Genomic DNA, 9,100 nt, shown 5'->3' on the forward strand with positions numbered 1-9,100 from the left:
CAAATTGTCTAACGGCTGTGAAGATACTGAAAAATAATATTTAGTAGCTGAGAATTTGCTCCATCAGTTAGTGTTCTTGTGCTCTTTATATCTGTTGTAACTTTCACAAAAATAAGTAGGGGGCATTACTTTTGGAGTGATTTATGTATTTCTTCTCTTCAGAATTTCATGTAGAGGTGATAAAGGCACTGACAAAAATGTATCTGTCCAAAAGGAGACTAAGGCTGAACTCAAATTTGTAATCCTAAGAAATAATCTTTGGCAGTTTATCCCAAATGATAATCCTGATTAATTGATGACATTTTTTTTAAGTGATAAAATATTTTTTTTGTTTGTTTGCTTGCTTTTTAATATATAAACTATATATCAGGTTTATATAAGACTTTAGATTTTACTGAAAATAATCAGGTTTTGATTTCATCATCAAAGATTATTTTTTGTTTCTATTTGCTATTTTTTTTTTTTTTTGCAGAAAGAGCAAACAGAAATGTTTCCTATCCAGCTGTAGATAAAGCTTTCAAAATATTTCTAGTATTTCCTAAAAGTAGATAATAGAATGTACCAAACCTTCCCATAGCACCATGAACTCTGGGAAAACATTAAAGAAAATCACTGAAGGGAAAAACAAAAAATCTAGGCGCTAGAATTGGCTTTTTAGCAAGGAATTGGCTTGCACTTTCTATCTATTGACTTCCTTATCTCAGTCCTCTGAAAGCTAGCTGATCTGAACCCTCAAGATAGAAGGATGCAAGAAAGAGGCAAGCGAAAAATTAGGTGTTACAGGTGTATGGGGCTGCTGAATCACGGCCTGAATCTCTGATTGATCACCTGAGGCAAGCACTGAGTCAGCCATGGGAGCACAGGTGAAGGCAATTCAGCTGTGCTGCAGGAAGGGCTGGAGCCTGGCTGCACCCCTTCTAGACCCATTTAAGAACTGACTACCAGTGGGGAAGGGTCTCTTTTGGGGAGCCCCTCCACTGGAGTTTATTACACAAGCCCAGGATTGGGTGAGTGTTTTCTTTTCCTTACTCTAGTATCATAATTACATCAGACAAACTCCTGGATATACTGTGCCATCTGTATATTCATTGGTTGTACAACAGGCAACCTTTCATCTTCCAGTACAGAGCTGTTTTGACATCTTTAAGAAATTAGCTTTTTAAAAATTTATTTATTTACTTATTACTTCACAGTGTGAAAAAGCAAGAATCTTCAATGTAGGTGGTAGCAATAGAGAAGAAATATGAAAAAATCTGGAATCCAATATACGTGAACATTCTTTGTGCTGTATTTTCTAACATCTCCCCTAGAGTTAGAAATATTGCTGTTCATGTGCTCTATCACTATTTTGTCCTGCTTAAATTTCCATGCTAGAAAACAAATTTATCATCCAAGATGGTCTGACGTGGATATTAAAAGCAAAAATTTGTGTCCTTTTTTCTTTCATATTAAATATTCTGTGATTACTTTGCTGTTTGTTTTAGTAACTCAGTGGTTATATAGAGCCCACTCAGTTTTACAGACAATTTATAAATAAATATGATGTGATTGCTCTTGCTCATGAATTGAGTTTATCTGTTGTTTGAATCTATCTATTGAGTCTGTATGAACTTACTATTCTGTAACAGTGTTGGAAGGATACTGATTCCTTTTGTTTGTTTGTAGTCCTGAAAGGTTGTTTTGTTGTAGAAATATGAACATTATTTTACAATTATTGTTTTGTTTGTCACACTCATTCAATAAGAGAGCAAATAATTTATCACAGTATGTAAGTAGTAGTTGAGGTAATATGTTGTAAGATACACATGTACAGAAGTTTTCATCACAGTATATGGAGTTATTCCTAAGTATACCCCCATATCTGTAGAAATACGTTCCTGTGATCATTTTTATGGTTGTAAAATTTGTTGTAGACAAACTGCACTGATATGTACATTTTTGTTGCTGAAGTCATGTTGGTAACTGATTCAATTCTAAGTGCCTTTTTGTATAATTATTTAAAGAATAACACTGGTATAAGTAATGACTGCTTTCAGCTTCCTTTATCTGTAAAGACAGCTGGGTTTTGGGTTGGTGCCCGTTCCCCTGGAAGTGATTTCTTGTAAGGTTATTCTTGAAGCTTCTTGCTATTTTCTGTCATGGATAGAGTTGGTGATTCTCTGGAAAGTGTAGTAAAAAGATGATGACAAATATTGAAAAGATGAGAATATCAAATTACAATTTGTGATATATTTTAACGACTACTATAAATATGACTTCCCCTCTCAGTTCTGTGCTTTATGAAACAAAATATTTTTCTTGCGTTCTTATAAAGTCTTGGGATTCTTGGGATAGAAGACCTAAGCAGACAAAATTGATGTTTTTCTTTTTTCTATCAAAAGAAAGTATTGCAGAATTTTTAGGGGTAAAATCTTGTCAAAATTGGACCCAACATTACTGAAATGCAGTTAACCTGCGCTGATATATATATTACTATTTTCTTCTCTCACTCAATCCAAGAGAGAAAGATTCCTGAAAAAAATACAGATTAAATCCAAAATGGTGTGGGAATAAAGAAATTAGAGATATACAAACTTGTATGTAAAGGAGAGACAGTTAAGGATACTTAAGACTGCTGTGAAATATTCATATGAGTAAATTAATCCCTGCATGAAATCTTTGTGTTAATTTTGCTGTAATTCAGCAGGAGAGGTGAAAAACTCAGTGATCACGGTGGTAGTTCAGGTGCTTTAGGGTTACTGAGCAGCCATTTCAAGGGAAAGACAGGTGAACTGTAGAGTCTTCAGAAGCAATGGAAGTAGAATTCTTAGCAGAATCATAGGATCATAGAATGCCTTGGGCTGGAAGGGGCTCCAAGGATCACACAGCTCCAACCCCCCTGCTATAGGCAGGGCCACCAACGTCCAGATCCGTTTGGTCTGGAGGTAGACCAGATTGCCAACCTGGGAATGGGGTGTCCACAGCCTCTTTGGGCAATTTGTAGTTTTGTGTCTCCTGGTTCTAGTCAGCTGAGTGTATCTGGTTCTAGCAGAGGACCAGTTTATACATGTTTTAGCATAGTGTCACTCAAGGGGTGAGGAGAAATGGCAAATTGTGTTACAGCCTCAGGACTTTTCCGACCTCCTTCTTGTCAAAAATATGTGGAAGTGAGTGATATTATTTGTTGATCATTTTAAGTCTTTGGAGCCTCCAAAATTAACTCAAAGAATGAGAACTGCTCAAGATGAGCACTGAAGTCGATGTCAGCACTAGTTGCATTTGTTTTGTTTACAAAATGAGTGTTTATTAAAAAGCATGCAGCAAAAGCAGTTCTGATTGCCATCCAGTACAACTTGTATTTAGTAATGTTTTTCTTGTCTCTTTCATGGCTAATTTGGTATAGGTGTTGGGGTTTTTTTATTTGTTGTTGTTTTGTTTTTATGTATTTCTTCACTTATGGTCACCTAGGTTTTGCAAGAGATCTGCCTCTGGCCTGTATTTCAACTGTGTTTGCATATAACACGACTGCTGTTGAATTTAGAGCTCACTGAAATGGAGGAAAATCATGCTCGGTTTTCTTCCAGTACTTACTATAGTATTAAGACCAACTATGAAACACTTAGTACTGTCTCCAGATTAAAGTTGTTTTGGAATTTTATGTTTAGTAAATAATCATAAAAAGATGGTTTATTAACCTAGACCATTCAATTTGCTGTATAACTTACTGAATTTTGAAGCTACAACTTGGATTTCTTTTTTCAAAATAATTTTGGAAGTCCCACTGATTTCACGTGTAGGATAGAGAAAATAGCCAGAGGCATCCACACCTGTATGTGAGCCAATGATCTGTCTCTCTGCAAATGATCTCTAGTTAACAAAGGATTTGTGATTACTGTTCCTTTTATGCCTATTTAAAGTGTCTTAAGCCTTTTACTAATGGACTTATTTTACTCTACTTGCAGTTTTGCTTTTTGTTACTGAGTTACATGGGGCTGCCTATGCAAACCTGCTCACAGCTGAATCAATAAGTTAAAGCAGTGTGTAAGAGCAATGTATTCAACAATGCTGAACGCCTTTGTTAATTTTCTAATAATGGACAAAAACATCAAAGAGGTGTGCTGTTTAAAACATGACGCTAATTATCTTTTACTTGGCCACTGTATGCCATTATTTTAAAGAATGTTATTTATCTCCATATGCGGGGGCACTTTCCATGGGAGCAATTGGTGAAGTAATTTTGGCTGGGCTGCATTAGAACAGTCCCTTTGGATCTCAAAACCAGGACATTGTTCTACTGACCTTCTAACTGAGGTCAGCCTGATTTCTGACATTGACCTCAGTCAAAGAAAGAGATCTGGCCTTTGGTAAATCACTCCAGCTTCTACTGAGATAGTCACATTTGGGATGAAAAGTCATCATATTCTTAGATGCAATAAGCACTGATTTGGTGTAGAGAAGTTCAGATTAAAATAGGAATACAGATCTTTATACTGGAGCAGACAAGCCCAGAGGCTAACAAAAAGGCGCAACTGCCAAAATTGCACTACTAGTTTAACTAAAAGGAATTTCAGCTTATATTCGTCTGAAAGTCTGTACTGTAATAGATGATATTGCAAGGTCATTCACAAAAGGCTGCCACCAACATAAAAATTATCAGCTAAAATGATTAGGAAGCAACATTCCTGTGACAAAATATACGCTAAAAGTGTTGGCAAGGATGAATCCACGCCACTTTTCTGCAGCCTTTACTCACTTCACTCAGCCTTCATCTACTCAGAATTTAAAATCAGTTGAAGAAAGTAAGAGGCAAATGAAACTGTGAAAAAATATTTTCTGAGCATCTATAATTTAAAATAAAATTCCACTTCTGTTGTACTAATTCTTGTTTTCTTAACTTTGAAACAATTCTCAGCATAACTATCAGCAATGAAATAGGAAATATTTACAAACTCGGCCCTTTAACAGTGATCTGCAGTGATAAGCACATTTCAGAATCCCCAGATATTTTTTAAAAGGTTATACATGCTAAGAGATATTTTTAATTCCCAGGTTTTGCAAAATGGACTGCTGATCTATGATAGTCATTTTTTTCATCAAATTGTAGTATTTTCATATTTTTATTAGACTTTTTGATATCTGGTTCTCTTTTGCAGTCCCTGCCAAAGGCAGAAAATGTATTTTCTCCATCCATGAGGTGCACTTCGAAGTCCATGCCAATTAAGTGCCTTTTTTGAGCTACTTAGCTTTCTTCCCCTTTCTATTGATTTAAAAGCTGACAGTGTTAAATATCTTCAGAAAAATTAGGCTGCATATTTTAGTAACCTTTCTATATACGTATTCCCCTCTGCATTACTTAGTCGATATTTTTTTCACTTCCTGTAGCAAGCCATTGCAGGCTGTTAAGATTTGCTATGTTTACTTTAGAGAAAGCAATAATTCAGAGTAGGACAAGATGTTTAATCTTTGTGCTTTCCATAGAAGCTTGTAAAATTCTTTTAGCAACACTTTTTTTGGGAACCGTTAGGCAAATGTCCTACCAAATGTGTAAGTATAGGTATTTTTAAGAAGGTAAAGCCACATGAAGAATGTGATTTATGCACTTCTAGAAGCCAAAATGTAATATGAGGAAATAAAATAAGAGCTCCTCTAACTGAAGTGCATTTTTCTGTAGGTCAGCAAGCAAACTGTGGGGTGACAAGGATTGAGGGGGTGTCACCAGTGGAGAAGCTGAGGGCAGTAGTCAGGTAAACTTAATTTCTGTTTTCATAGGGAACACAGAGTTTTGGTTCTCTTCAAAAGCTCTCCTGCTAGACAGTTCAGATATCTTTTTCCATTTGCCCAGTATCTCGGGATGTCTGCATATACTCCTTCCAGCCTCCACTGAATCTGTGTTTCTGTGTCAGTACTTGCATGAAGTGAAATTTACTTGGCTGCTGCTAACCTGGATTAATGTATTATTATCCTCTGCTTTTCATTAGCTCACTCTCCAGTTAGTTGGTTTGGTTCTTCCTTAACATAGTTCAGTGGAATGAATTTGAGCTAATGAGTATTCAGAAAAATATTTACGTGGTAGACCACAGCACAATAACCCCAGAGAGCACTGAGATGGCCCAGAGCTGTGAGTGGGGGAGATGAATGTTTAATTCAGATCAGCTCATAGCTGATAGAAAATAGAGGAGGAACCTCTATTTTCTCTGGGTTAGTCAGCATTTGTTCAGGCCTTCTTATGTGATCCAGAGACTGAGTAATGAAGTCTCTTGTTCCAGTACTTCTCTCTTATAAAGAAGGCTTAATTACTTCTCCCAATTACCCAACGTGCCATTTATTTTTATAGAAGTCTGCAATTGCCAATGGATCAAGGATAGTACTGCTGGAAGATACCAACATCCTTCAGCATAAGAATGCTTAATAGACTAACCTGTATCACAGCTGAAACTTTATGAAATTTGATTATAGGGTATTCAGTCTCCTATGTCCAGTGAAGAAGTGTTTAATAGCTGGAAGATCAGCAGAATTCAGTTAATTTTTGTTAATTTTTGTTAAGCTACAGTTTCAGAAAAACTGTGCCAGGACTCTTGGAGTTTTATATATGTTAATGTGGAATAAAAGTGTTACTGTTGTGCTTCAAAAGCCAAATTTTTATTTAGCAGCAGTGCACTTGTAAGTGCTACACATTAATGGTTAATTTTTAGAAGCCTGCTACAAAAATTTATGTCTCAAAGGAATTTTGCTTTTGTTTTTCAATCTTGAAAATTGATAAGAGGCAATAGTCCCGAGGCCTGGGGTTTAAGCTCAGGCAGAGTATGTCATCAATCCTTCTCAAAATGGCTGGAGAAGGCTTATGAACATTTCCTATTCCTGGGTTTCTAAAATTGCTTTTATAGTTTGCCAGCAGTGAAAGAAATGAATCAGACAACTGAGAATATTTTATACCTTCTTGCCTTTGAGAAAAGTCTTAATGTGACTGGGATAACTAGAATCACTTGGGTGTTATGAGCAATCTGAATACAAGAAGCATTTAAGGTGTTTGTTTTCTTATTAAATTCATTAATTTTCCCAAATGTTAAGATAAGGAAGGATTAGACAACTGTATCTTTGTAAGTAATGTTTTTAATAAAAACTTCCTGGTCTGGCTCACCCCTCTGATTATTATCCCTTACTGATAGTTCAGGCTGACTGCGATGATATTGCTGAGAGAAACGTGAGAGCCATCAAAAGGGACTTCAGGGCAGTGGGGCAGTTAGTTGGTGGAGCAGGCGTACAGGTGGTAGTGAGGAATACTGAGAAAACCAGGAAAACCCATTTCATAAAAATAGGGCTGAGAGGCTGGTGCAATCACAGGAGTTTTTATTTATTTATTCATTCATTTATTTATTTACAATGGGGTGGTTTACTCGTCATCTGGCATCATGGTTGCTGATGAGTCTGATGGGTTGCAAAGGGGGAAAATGGATCCAAGCCCAGGAGTTTGCAGGGCTAGTTGAGAGGGTTTTAAACTAGATATGAAGAGGGAAGGGAATAAAACCAGGCTTGTTGAAGATGAGTATGGGGGAATTATGACAGGATTGGAGTTCACAATTTAATGTTCACAAACAGAGAAGGACTGTTGAGAGTTGTGGAGATTGGGAGCTGTCTTGGGCAGAGCAACCATGAAATGGTAGAGTTCTATAATCTTGGTGAGGTCAGGAGGGAAGTTATGAAAACTGCTACCTTGGACTTCCTGAGGGTGGACTTTGAACTGTTCAGGAAACTGGTAGGAAGGGTCTGTTGGGAGACAGCCCTGAAGGGTAAGGGGGTCCAGGAAGGCTGGTCACTCCTCAAGATGGAAGTCTCAGAGGCACAGGAGCAGGCAATCTCCCTGTGCTGTAACATGAGACATCAGGGAAAGAGACTAGCATGGAGAAACCAGGGAACTTCTTCTGAGGCTCTGGGAGAAAAAGAGAGTATCTACTGTGGAAGAAGAGACAGGCAATTTGGGGACAGTACAAAGAAGTTACTAGGAAAATTAGAAAGGCAAAAGCCCAGCTTGAACTCAACCTGGCTACTGTGGTAGAAGGAAGCAAAACTTTTTAATAAAAAAACAGTAAGAGGAGGGCTAATGAAAATCAGGAGGCAGGAAATGTGACCACTAAGAGTAAGGAAAAGACTGACATTCTCAATGCCTTCCTTACATCTATCTTTAAAAGTCAGACCAATTAACCCCTGGGTACCTTCCGAGTACCAGATCTGGACAGGCTGGATTGCTGGGCTGAGACCAATGGGGGTGAAGATCAGCAAGACCAAATAAGCCAGGTGCTGCTCTTGGTGGTAGGTGAATGATTGGACTGGATTATCTTGGAGGCCTTTTCCAGCCTTGGTGATTCTACAACTTTCTTTTAATAATATTGACGTTCTGCACAATTTGTATGCATTGCAGCTATCTGCAAGTATACACATCAGACCTGCAATGAAAAATAAAATCCTTATTCATAACTGCAGTTCTGCTTGTTTATCAGCAAAACTGAAAATAAGCAAAAGCCAGGATTTGATGGGACGAAAAGGAACAGATCTCAATTTAAAATATTATGGAACCGTAATTATTTTGAAGTGCTTACCTCAGACTCATGTTACAATATTACCAAGAGGCAAGAAAAGCATGATAGCACTATTTCTATCATAAATTAGTAACAAGCCTGCAGCTGTGTAGCTCATTAAAAACTGTATCATTTAGGGATATTTTGAAAACACAGAGGTCCATTAAAAAGACTGGCAGTGTACAGTTGTCAAACAGACATGCAATTATTGTCATAATATTGCCATCAATTGGATGGGAGAAATTACATGATGAACTGAGAAGCTGCTTTATATCCTTTTGAGATTTCTGAGCACAATTTTTCCTTTGTTCAGACCAGCCATCACCCATCTTTGAATCTTCAAATGTGAGGTCTCAGAGTGTTTGCTGTGAAACTCCATTCCTCTCCACTCCAAATATAACTTTTTCACTCCTGTTTCTGAGAGCGAAAGTATTCTGTTTCCACTTTCTTACCAGAAATCTGCAGCCATTTATGCTACCCTGTCCAGTCTCAGAGATTTGGTTGCCAAATAAAAATTTAAAAACATATTTCCCTGACACCCGTGCCAT

At 37.2% G+C, this 9,100-nt stretch overlaps 1 long non-coding RNA gene across 1 annotated transcript; it reads left to right on the top strand.

Annotated features, from left to right (window-relative positions):
- The first annotated feature begins 953 nt into the window (after positions 1-953).
- LOC125690779 (uncharacterized) lies at positions 954-7,097 on the top strand. The gene is made up of 3 exons (XR_007375790.1): positions 954-1,007; positions 5,651-5,723; positions 6,314-7,097. It is a non-coding gene; the product is annotated as an uncharacterized LOC125690779 (long non-coding RNA).
- The last annotated feature ends 2,003 nt before the right edge of the window (positions 7,098-9,100 follow it).

Source organism: Lagopus muta, chromosome 3 (assembly GCF_023343835.1).
Source record: "Lagopus muta isolate bLagMut1 chromosome 3, bLagMut1 primary, whole genome shotgun sequence".
Lineage (NCBI taxonomy): Eukaryota > Metazoa > Chordata > Aves > Galliformes > Phasianidae > Lagopus > Lagopus muta.